Below are 12,592 nucleotides of genomic sequence, written 5' to 3'. Positions count from 1 at the left end.
GCTGGAGTGCAGCAGACTCCGACCGACGTGCTGTTGGAAACGGCGGCCAGGACGGTATCGCTGAAGGAAAGGCCAGTATGCAGCAGATACGGCTGGATGACGGGATCCGGGAGGTGAGTGCCCTGCGTAACAATGGTCTGCCCTGCGGGGTAGGACTTCCCTCTTTTGTTACCGGCAGGGTATGCCCGGATCCGTGTCTGTGGCAGAGGCGTGCCGGTCCACGGGCCGTCGGCAGCGCGGAGGCTGCAGTCGGGAGAGCTGCAGACAGGATGGAGCTGCAACTCCAAGAGCCAGAATGGCGCCGCACCAGGGGCAGTAGAGCCAAAATGGCGGCGGACCAGGAGTCCCTCCTCATAACAGGCACGGGATTGGACAGCGTGTCCTGTCCTCTCGCCAGCGATTGGTCGGAGGCGAGAGCAGGGAATGTCTGTCCCGTGCTTCCAAGTAACCCGAGTGGGCTGCAGGAAAGAGCCCACGGAGAGCAGCCGGCGAGTGGCGCCGCCTGGAAGGTAAGCACACCGCCGACTGTCTCTTCCTCTTTGGCAGCGATACTGCAGGAGCTGCAGAGCGAGATCCAGCTCGTGTTGTCGCTGCCGGCCGAGCGATGTGCCCTCCGGGCGGAGACGCTGGACTCAGGAGGGATGGCAGTGGCGTTGGATCGAGAGCCGCAGGTAGGAAGGGATCGGCGCGCTGCAGGAACTCCTGGACGGAGAGGCACAGCGGGGAAGGTAAGGGAGACCGACCCTGTGAAGCTCCGGACGCCTGCGGGGCTGGGTCTGCCCTTTTACAATGGGCAGATCCGAACTGACGCGGCGTCCCACAGTAAATGGAGGAAGCGGCTTGAGGAAGCCAGTTCCTCCGATAAGGGAGAATGTGCAGCTGGGTGCGTGCATTCTTCAAAGAGCCTTAAAGAGCAGCCAGCAGTTGTAGCTGACAATAAGGAAAGCTCACTGCTGGCTGTACTTTCGTCCATGTCTGCGGCTCTACAGGCGCTGGCGGTTGATCAGTGTTCTGTGGAGTCGCATCCACAAATGCTAGGTGCCCTCCGTGCTGGGGAGCAGATGCTGGAGGGGAAGCCAGTCGCGTCAGAGGAGGCGCTGGAAGAGCGGACGAAACGGCGCGGCGAGCAAACCTTCGGCCGGAGAGGTACAGCGGGACCGGTAAGTTTCATCGATCCCGTACAGCATGTTGGAGGTCCCACCGACAGGATCTGTGAACCCTGTGATCAGAGTCCAAAAGGGGGATCTCCTACAGGAGATGTGGCGGTGAGTGCTGCGTGCTTGGTGAGGGGAGAATCAGTGAGGGGACTAGCAGGACGTGGGCTGTTAAGTGCCCTGGGTCCTAGCGCCCTCCCTCCTAAGCCTGCCGCAGCCTCGAGGCGAGTTAAAGGGACGCAGACGCGACAGGGTCTCTTTTTACGCTATAAGGAGACTCAGTCCGTCACCGCGTCCAAGAGTAAAAGGGAGAGCCGAGGGAAGAATGCCGGTTCCTCCGATAAGGGCAAACGTGAGGCAGGATGCTCACGTTTGGAGAAGGGCCACCCTCTGCGGCTGCAGAGGGTAAACTCACGGAAGGCTGAGGAGACGGGCGCGCGTGCGCTCCCGTCCGGTGTCCCACCACGAGGGGCAAGGGTGCCACGAAAGGGGGGGCCGAGCTGGCAAGCCCCGGGGTGCCGGTCAAAAGGGGGAGCGTTGCCCGTATAGACGTCAGAGAGACGCCGAGTGGCGGCGTCAGGGCAGCGTCTCTGCCCCTTGTTCTGTCTTCTTTTTTATAGGACCGGGCCCTGGAACGAAGTGTGTCGGCTTCCCGCCGAGGAAAACCTGCCCTCACGGGATTGGCCGCTGGGCCCAGGGGTCTCAGCTTGCGGTGGGGTACTGTGGCACGCGGCTGGGGGTGGTGCCCAGCCGGGACGCCCAGGAGGACAGGAGGAGGGCTCATACCTCCTCCGGACCACGAGGGGGCGGCCGCCCTGGTTCCTTTGAGGGCCACGGGTGCAGGGCTTGGAAGCCCAACCCTGTAGGGGCCCGTGGTCTCCGCCAGGGGGCGCCCCCATGCCTGAAGGACCCGGAACCCCAACACTTCCGCCACACCAGGAAGTACTGGGGGGAAGAAGTTTGGGAACACCCGGAGGGCTTCCGGGAACACAGCCGGCACTTCCGCCACACAAGGGAGTGTCTAGGGAGTGTCGGGGATCACCTGGAGCCCATCCGGGCACTTATAAAAGGGGCCGCCTCCCTGCAGAGAAGGACTGGAGTCGGGTGAGGAGTGGACAAGGTTGCGAGGCAGGAGAGAGGAGGCGGCCTGACGAGCAGGCAGAGACTGAGTGAGAGCCTGGATTTTGGGGAGATTGGTGCTTTGGCACTGGGTTTGTGCACTTGGACATTGTATTTATAATGTACAATAAACGTGTGGTGGACTTGAATATGGTGTCCGTCTGTCTGTGTCCGGGCAGCTTATCACAACTTGTACATTCTTAAGCCGCTTCTCCTGTTATCTTATCTGGGCTAGCGCCTCGTCTGACAACTTATAAGTATGCCACTCATATAAGCCCCCACAATGTTATTGCACTAGAAATGTTGATAAAGTGATGCAACTGGCAAAGGGTCTCTAACCTGCAAAAAAAAAAAAAAAACTTAATCTATGCTTACATAACTTTGTCTAATCAAACATCTTTTGTTTCATGTTTCACTGTTCTTTCGATACACTTACAGTTTGCTTATTTTTTAAGAGCACTGCTTCTAGTTATTGACATGAGCAGGATTCCATTAATAATATTAAATCTATATTAGTTATGATTTATGATATAATTATTTGTCTAAATTGTAAGATTTTTTACAGCTTGTAAAATGTATCTCCTTTACCAGTGACACTATCCCCCAAAGTGTTATTTTTTGCATTTTTATGTGCAGTTCTTTTTCATTAAATCTGGACATACCATCTGTATCTGTTGCTGTGTTCTTCACTTAATTCATTGCTTTCTGCTTTGTAATAATTCAAAATCTTTAAATAGGTTTGTGATACTTAAAATATGCAGTATATAAAAATGATTACCTGATATAATTATTCTGTATACTCTAAATTATATTTAATACACAATCTTTAACTAATAATAATGATTTTCAAGCATATGCTTTAAAATGACTTAACTGAAGGATATTTGTGTTTAATGTGTGCTTCTTTCAAAGTGTGCAGTCATTTTTGAGTTTTACTATTGGACCCACGCAATCACATTCACTGATTTCCTGTTTTTTTAAACTAACTTTGAAAATATGTGCATTACAATAAAAGAATTATAACCAAGCAAACATTTCCATTTCAGAATTGCATTTAAACTGAATCTAGAAAGCACTTTCTTACGCAAAGAGTTGTGGGACTCTGGAACAAACTACAATATAGTTGATGCAGAACTCTTGACAAGAAGAATCTGGATAAGATACTGGGATGGCTTATCTATTAGCTAAACAAACAGGCTTGATGGATTGACTGGTCTCTTCTCATTTCTTGTCTCATTTCTTATGTAAGCATTTTCTTGACCTGCCTAGCCTAATTCTTGAAATGACCTAAACCATACCAGCAGCCATGAGTAAAAAGTTCCGACTGGGAGGTCAATGGTGCTCTCTCTCTCTCACACACACACATGCAAGTGCACGGCCAATTTAAGCCAACACACACATTTTTGGGATTTGGTGAGAGACCAGAATATTTGTACAGATATGACAGCTGAACCTGAACCTTAGAGTGGCAAGACTAAAGAGCTAAGCAGTGCATTCCATATTACAGCATCTCACCTGCTTATATAATGTCACAGTTATCAGTGAATGCACCAGCAGTATTGCACACAAGGCCAAAAGTAATCCTGGGCAGGGTGCCAGTCGTTCAGCTTCACTCATACTCCCACAAGGTAATTTAGAAATGGCAATTAACATAACACATAGCACGTCTAATGGGGATGCAGGAGGAAAATCAACATGGATATGGGGAAAATGTGTAAACGTCACACAGATAATGTAATGACACGAGATTCAAAACCCAGGACACTGGATATGCAAGGCTGCAAAGCTTACCACTCTGTCAGTATGATCCACCATGTTAATTTACGTTATAAAATAAGTGCTACTGTAGATACTCCCTTTATTTTTTTTGTGTACTCTGGCTTCTCTCCCACTGAAAATATGTAGTATTTTATAAAAAAAAAAACAATTAAGTGATACAATTGTTTTTGTTAAATGTATACTCTAAATTACACTTAATACGAAGTTATAAATTAATAATAATGCTTCAAGTATGTGTGTTAAAATAACTAAACTATAAGATACCCATGTTTTTATCAAAAACATGCATTTTAGGGTAATTGGTGACTCTAAATTGGCTGTTTGTAAGTGTGTGTAAGTGAGTTCAACAATGCAGTGTGGTACCTCATCTGGAGTTTGATCTTACCTTGAATCTAATGCTACAGGGATAGATCCCAGTGCCCTGCTGCCCTGAACTTGATTATGCAACTCAGAAAATATCACGTGACCTACTGTGCGCATCTAGACCAGTTGAGATATGCCACACCTCTCTTTTAACTTAGCTTACCAGCTTGAAGTGTGTTATATGATGACTTACAGACACTACTGGCTGACTGTGATGTATGCTTTACCAGAAGTACAATTGATGATGATTGATTGAGGACAAAAAACAACAATAATTATATAAAGTAGCATACATTTCTGTATTGTAAAAAGAAAGCCAAAGCATCATTTTATTATTTACTAGCCATCCCCCGCGGCTTTGCCCGCGCATTAGTGAAATAGGACAATGAGGAAGGCCCTGCCCAGCTCTCTACTCCTGAAGTCACTCTTCCCCTTTTCTCTCCCCACAGCCTCTGTCTCAGATTAGCGTGAATATATCGCTCCTGCAAGCGAACTATGATTCTTAGCGCAATGAGAGAAGTCGCAAAATCAACCGGAATGTTCAAGCAAATTATAGAAAAAAAAAGATCTAAATCCATTAAGCAGTACTCTCGTTCGCTAACTAAGTGGAGTTAAGGTTACGCCCCGAGGCAGACACGTGAGTGAAGAGGGCCCCGCCCCCCTCCCTGCAGCCAGATGGGCCTCTCTCGGATTTGCGGTAATAAATCAGTACTGCAAGCGAACTATGCTACTTAGCGCGATGAGAAAGTCACAAAAGCAACGGAATGTTCAAGCAAATTCTAGAAAAAAACCCGATCTAAATCCGTTAAGTAGTTCTCTCGTGAAAGGCAGACAGACATACAAATGGGTCTAAAAAACTATAAGAAATTTCGTGCTTGGACCACAAAATTTTTAAAACCGTTTCTTAGCGAGCACCTATGGGCCAAGGGTAACCTGCATTCCAAATTTCAAGTCCCAAGTAGGGCCAAGGGTAACCTGCATTCCAAATTTCAAGTCCCAAGTCCTCATGGGTCGGGAGATTTTGTGATGAGTGAGTCAGTGGAATTTGGCTTTTATATATATAGGTTTACCAGTTTTGCTTAAACAAAGCACATCAAGGGCACAAATTCAATCTAAGGGAGAAGCCCTGTTATTAGTACTGGCGGGAATCTGCTTTGACTTTTGTGATTGCATGAAAGGTACGTCCTTTGGGTGACTCTCTTTGGACCATGTAATGTCTCTAAATAAGCCTCATCCACTTACATTAACCACAGCAATACTCTGGGCCTCCCATAACCTTCTCTGTGTAGGATATACATACAGTAGATGCAGGAAAGCAATGTCTTATTTATGTATGTTACATATCATCTTTACTGAACAGTGTGCAGTTCAGCAGTCCCTGAAGCAATGATTGTATTCATCAAGCATTGCTCATGATTAAGGAGAAGATCGCTTCTGTAAGCTTTGATCTAACTGGTAGTCTCATCCTGGTCTTGAACATCACATAATAAAGGCCTTGTTGTGGACACAAGGAAAGAGATCAGCCATGATATGATGCTGGAGAAGACAGATGTTTCTTTAGGTTCCCAGACTTTGATGGAAATGTTTGGCTAAATAAGAAACATTTTGCATTGAACAGTCAGTTGTTCCCGCTGTCTTTTTTTGCTTCCCGGGGAGCAAAGCTGGCTCAGTATGCTAACTGAAGTGACACATGCAGCCCTCCAGTAAACAGCCTGATCTTAAGTGTGTGTGTCTGGCTCTGCTTGTCTCTGTTGCTTTGACAGTCACATTGTTTTGATAGCTGGATTAAGCCTTGTTTAACAATTTCTCTTGCATCCTTGTGAATAAGCGGACAATCTCCACTGCTAAAACAGCTGGCTACCCAGGCAACACCTTCAGATGTACAATAAAGCTCAGGTTCTTTCTTTCTATTTTAAAATCATCTTTACTGCCTTCCTTCCTCCTCCTGTGTCTTTGCTCCAGGAATGTTATAAACTTAACTGTGGACCCTACCAAGTAAAAAAGTCATTTGTTCTGCTTCCTATGCCAAATGTAACAGAGGGGAGTCCCGGCATCTATCCAGACACAAAATAATCACAGACTGATTCTCAAATATCAAAACGAGCTTTTATTTAAAAATGTGAAAGAAAAATAAAACCCTATTTTCTCTTTGAGACCTGCAATAAATATTTTGCCCTGACTCTCTGTTGAGATAGCTTTTCCATTTACCCACAACCAAAGCAAAAACATGCACTCTTCCTATTTACAATCTATATACATTTATTCTACATTCTTATATTGTCTACCCCTACACACTGACCTCCCTTCACTGTCAGTTATCCACTGCTTAAACAACCTACTCTCACTCTTGTTCATCAGTATTCCAGTGTTCTTCCTATTCAACCCAATAAAGTTATAGGGCAAGATAGGCTGCTCTCTGGTGGCCCTTGTACTGCCTGTTCTGTATGAAACCAAGAGTGATAATTAATTCAACCCAATTCTATGGGTATAGGGACAGAAATGTTTCTCAATAGCAGGACCCTTGGGATTCAAGAAAGCTTGTAGTTTTAATGGATTATAAGGTTTCCGTGATACATGGAATTTGTTTTCAGCTTCAGCAGAGATTTAATTCATCATGATTGAGCCTTAAATAGATCAGCAGAATTCCATGTTATCAGCAACACCTTCGTGGGAAACACAGAATGAAGGAATCTGTGCTGGAGGGGTCCTGGCAATATGTTGTTGTGTTTGTACTGGTCAAGCAACTTTTTGTCTCTCTGCCTGAAGCTAAAATCAATTCTACTGTTTTCCATTTTCTTTCTTGCTGGGTCTCCTTTGAACCGTGTTCCATTATAATTGCTCAGTGTTTATTTTACACGTACCATATATCTCTCATTGGACACACCTGAGCTACAGGTCTAGACTGTCAAGATCCTACTAAGTTGTTTTAATTACATGGTGCACACATGCAAAGAATAACCATGATAGAGGTGTAACAGTAAAAACATAAAAAAGAAACACAATGAATTGTGCGTAGCCTATTTGATCGTTACAGGATTATCTATTCCTTTTTTGTGATCAATTATTTATTGAGTACAATCATACGTAACATTTTTAATAGACTCCATACCCTGACTACGACCCCCATCCTGACTTGGGAAGCACTGAACCAGCAGTCACATTAGTGAACAAAAGAACAAAATGTATAGAACTGAACAGTGTTAGACCATCCCTCAATAGTTTTCATGGATGCTTTGTTCATTCAAAATTCAGATAACTCCATACATAAGAAACTATAAAATTCAGATACCCAATTATCATTAGTGACAGTGTCAGGGGATTTCTAGTCTTAAGTAAATAGAAGTTTAGCAGCAACTGTGCCTACACAGATAAGGTTCTGCTAGTAAGAGGTGAAACATTGGGATTAGAGATTCATTCAATAGTGGAATATGAACAGATAGGAAAGAAGACAAGGAATGAGATACAAAAGTTCAAAGGGAAAAAACAGGGGGGCAGATCCAGAACATGTAGAGAAAAGTGCCTGGGACAAATAAAGTACAAAAGTGACAAAGAGGATCAGGTTTAAGACAAATCAGATAGTGCTAGTGGGGAATAGGGTAAAGTCTATGAACAATGTTTAATTGGGTTTGTTGATAATTCGGATTCGGAACAGCATTTAATATTATGAAATATGGTCGCCCAGGCAGGAGAACTAAAGGAAGGAGAGAGAGGTATCTGAGCCAAACTGAAATTAAAGGGAGAGGTTTATAAGTGGAGTTGCACTGTAGAGGATGGATACTGGACAATTTGAGGGAGAAAAGGAGCAAGTTAGAGGATATGCAAGGAGAGCAGAGGAAAGAGAAAAACAGAATGTTTTTAACAATGAACAAATCTGTAAATAAAAGAAACAAGATGAAGAAGGGACAGAAAAATGAGACTGGAGAGACTGGAATTACAGGAGCCAAGCATCATTAAATAGGTCAGAGTTTACTAATTCCTGCAGTCTGGCAAACTGAATAAACACATTGGTGGCCACTGATGTTAAGGGCATTGTTATGAAAAATAAGGGTGCCAGTGGGCCATTTTACTGCTGCACTGATACTGTATGTCTCTCCATGTGCACACAATACCAGATAAGGAGGGCATGGGAGTTGATAGGACCAAGAATAACCAAATAGGACTTAGGTTACAAAGGAAAAAAGACAGTCCTTGCTAGACAGCGAGGAGTAACAATGTAGGATTCAATATGTAACCATGACGGAGAAGGGAAGGGGTGAGATAGCCAGGACCAGATAGGACGAAGGATGAAGGCCTAGTGGTAGGACTCTTCTCTATTCCTAAATTCCTCAGTTAGACAAGGAAATTTTTGCTTCCCAAACAAGTGGTGCAGAATAATAAAATTAAAAGTCATACTGGAATATACAAATGAGGAACCATAGCAGATGGATTCACTTAAAAACTAACTGCTTAAGTAGTTGAGCCTTAAATATCAGACAAAAAATTAGGTGTTTCATGGTGAGGTTACTGAATGCGGCCTGAGAATTAAATAAACACAATGTTTCTGCTGTACAGAATGTGATTTTCCAGTGTTAATAGTGGAAGATATTGTTACAAATGACAACAGTCAGAGGCTGACCCCTGTTGATGTGAATATAACCAATCACCCTGGCTTTCCTACACTTACATTATCCAGCATTATTGAGAAATGATTACTTTTCCAAAGAAAAAGGTGTCTTATCTTTTTTTTGTTGTACTGACAGAGCCATCCCAGGGCTCTCTGTGTGGTCTGTGCTATTTTTTCAGATATCTTGTCTCTTCTAAGAGCTCTATAAATTGAGTTACAAAATCTCTGCATTTGACGTAAACTGGAATGCACCTTGCTTAATAGCTCCTGCTCCAACAGTCTTGACCTGTATAATGAGTGTGTTTTATTTCAAAGGCCTCCACCTAATGATCTTTTGAAAGTATAGTCAGCTTCAGCAAGATGACGTGTTTAGTGCTCTCTGAAACCAGCACAATACCTGGTTTCAAATCGGCACTTACAATGTGCAGAGGAAATCAGAGTTATCTCTCCAGATCTGTCTACACCTGCCAGTCTCTGAAAGAAGCTAAGAGCTTTAATACAATTTTTCTGTTTGGCTTGATTTTTTTAAAGCTTATGTTGAAGGTTGCACATGCTTACTTTCCCAGATTCCAGCATAAAATACTTTAGCAAAGACCTTCAGGGACTAATTAAGTTCCAGCACTACCACTACTCTACAAGAGAATTGGCACAACTACTCACATTGTGTTCCAGAAATCTTCATTTTGGAGAGTGTACATCCTTAAATCTATACCTTGTACTACACTATATCTATCTATCTACTGATTGAATTGATGTTTAAGCACATTGTATGCTGATTGAATCAGAAACTTAATGTGGTAGGGATCTACTCATGTCCTCTCAAAAGTCTTCCTAAGACAGAGTATGTTGTTTTCAATTGCCTGGTCTCCTCTTTCCCAGGCTAGTTCCTGCTTCATTCGTACAACTCTGTTACTCCTGTCTTTCTTCACAGCCGCTCTTAATTCATCCTGAACAAAATGCCTCTTCTTCACACTAACAGCATTGTACAGAATCCCAGTCCTACTGAAAAACAAGTGACTGTACCAGGCAGGAAACCTGTGGCTGTGACTATTGACAGCAATGCTGTATTGCCTCCTCGACAGACCCCACTATTCCTCGACGTACTGTAGGTGCTGACCTTCCTGTTCATCACCTCACCTTCTGCACCTTATGCTGGAATAACCATGACTTAAATTATCTTTGTCCAGGTAAGTACCATCAGAGTTCCATGTTATGACCTTGAAGTAAGTATGTCCAATACCCTTACTTTAAATATTTTGAGTTTAAAATGAATGACAATATGGCTAGTAATTTTAATTTATACTGTGAAATTTAATTGCCCTGATCCACGTCAACACTAAATTAAAGGTATACTTTGGGAAATGTTGTTCATTTACAAATACACATGGGCAGTATTTAGACTAGATGTCAGATTGTTCTACTTCCAAAAAGCAGAACAGATGCCTGTAACTAAAATGATAATGCAAAGAAAAGCTTGCTGCAAACTGTGTAATACCATGCTGAAATATAAAAGCAGTCATTTACAATGTGTTACCACACAGATGAAAAGGTTGGACTGAAGTACCTGCCACACATGCACAGCATGTGAAATAAAAAACTGACAGCCAGTAGTCACATGACATCACACAGATTTTGTGTGCAATGATATAATAAGACATATTGCCAATTATTGTGGCTTATGGCAAAGGAGTGTGGCAGCTAGTCAATGATCTTGAGGAAGAAGCTACATCAGATCAAGAGAACTGCCAAAAGGAAATTTTCCAATAAGACATACAGCCACCTGCCCTGACCAGAAGCTATCTGTCGCCTGCACCCAAAGTGTTCATGATTAACACTGCTAATTCATCCACTGGCAGAACTGGACTTTGATAGGACATCTTGCTTATACACTATAACGTGCATCAATGATGGATTTGACATGCTGTATACCTTAACTGTGGCTTGAGGCTATCTGAGCATGCCTAGGACACTGACCCGTGACATAAGCCACTCTTGGCTTCCAGCCTGACAGTAAACAAGATGTGCACGCAACTAAATCACAAGCACGTCAATATGCTCCTTTCTCTAAACAAAAACTTATAAAATGCTCTTCAGGAACGTAAAGTGACCTGTTTTGGAAATGTATTCTTTCATTTTTTAGTGTTATTAAGAAGGATGACAATCTTTAATAACCAACATCATTTAATCAATCAAATGGAAGAAACTATTATTTATGAAATGTGACCAAATTTGCCCACATTTGCACCATCAATTTGTATAAATATATGTTTGAACTTGGATGGGCTATTCCTTGAATCACAACATTTCTTTACAAAACACAAGGTTACTTAGGCATTCTATGACTTCATTTTCCAGTCATCAAATAGCTATTTTTTTTCGACTGTAAGATTAATTGTACTTTTTAGTAAGCTTCCTCTGTTCTACACTTAAACATCCTGCAAATGTATACTTTTTGCAAAGCGCTCAAATAATATTTTAAGCACAGTGGAACCTCGGTTTGCAAGTACCTTGGTTTACGAGTGTTTTGCAAGACGAGCAAAAATTTGTAATAAATTTTGACTTGATAAATGAGTGAGGTCTTGCAGTACGAGTAGTATGTATACGCTTTGTCTGCTGAGCATCATGTGATCACAACTGAGCTGATGGTTCTTCTCTCTCTCTCGCTGCGGGATTGTGGGCAATTGTCTCCTATTCTCCATCTGAGTCGGTGTGCCTCACTCATATAGTCAACATCCGTACGAGCGTATACTGTTTACTACAGCATTGTGACTGTGTGTGCGCACACGTGTGTGTATGTGTATGTGTGTGTGCACGTGCGTGCTCATGTGTCGCGCGTGTGTGCTGTGACGTGCGAGTCCCCGTCGTGCATCCTAAAACACGAAGCTGAGTCTCAGTACTTTAGCAGCACCAGCTTTATTCAGCTTGAAACAGCAACAGCGCAGTTATTTATACACAGACACAGCAGTCAGGCAGGGCCCTGCACATTTATAATGTTCCTTGTATCACCCATCGACGGCAGGCGCTTATAGCATGTAAAGTGCAATATAAATAAAATTTATTATTATTTTATTATTATTATAGCATGTCCGCAATCTTTTCGGATTCGCTTTTACGGTGAACTGCTACAGTGCTGGGTGACTGCGATTGCTTTGGGACGCTCTTCCGCGTGTCGTCCCATTGGGTGCAATCCCACAAGTGTTTAGAAACTCACTCACACCGGCCATGATTCTTTTCAAAGGTAAAAGTGCAGGTTAATTTGTTTTATGTATTTTTACTTTATATTTTGTATTAATCATTTTTATATAAATAGTTTTGGGTTGTGGAACGAATCATCTGAGTTTCCATTATATCTTATGGGGAAATTCACTTTGATATACAAGTGCTTTGGACTACGAGCACGTTTCCGGAACGAATTATGCTCGCAAGGTTCCACTATACATATTTTTTCTATGCCTCTTTAGAAAAGTTGTCTGTTTAATAATAAAATATAATAAATCTAGCCTATCTTCATGCATAATGTGTACTATTGTCTGAAAAGGCTAATAAAATCTCAATTTCATCTTGACCTGAAAAC

General features: G+C 43.0%; 2 protein-coding genes across 2 annotated transcripts in view; both read right to left on the bottom strand.

The window, feature by feature from the left end:
* The window catches only part of scaf11 (SR-related CTD-associated factor 11), a 651,915-nt gene that overhangs the window by 590,429 nt on the left and 48,894 nt on the right, over positions 1-12,592 (bottom strand). The window lies entirely within an intron of this gene.
* The window catches only part of slc38a4 (solute carrier family 38 member 4), a 95,321-nt gene that overhangs the window by 36,888 nt on the left and 45,841 nt on the right, over positions 1-12,592 (bottom strand). The gene's annotated exons all lie outside the window — the stretch shown is intronic.

Source organism: Erpetoichthys calabaricus, chromosome 1, assembly GCF_900747795.2.
Source record: "Erpetoichthys calabaricus chromosome 1, fErpCal1.3, whole genome shotgun sequence".
Classification (NCBI taxonomy): domain Eukaryota; kingdom Metazoa; phylum Chordata; class Cladistia; order Polypteriformes; family Polypteridae; genus Erpetoichthys; species Erpetoichthys calabaricus.
Note: the sequence above shows the minus strand (reverse complement) of the source record. Positions and strands in the feature narration are given on the sequence as shown.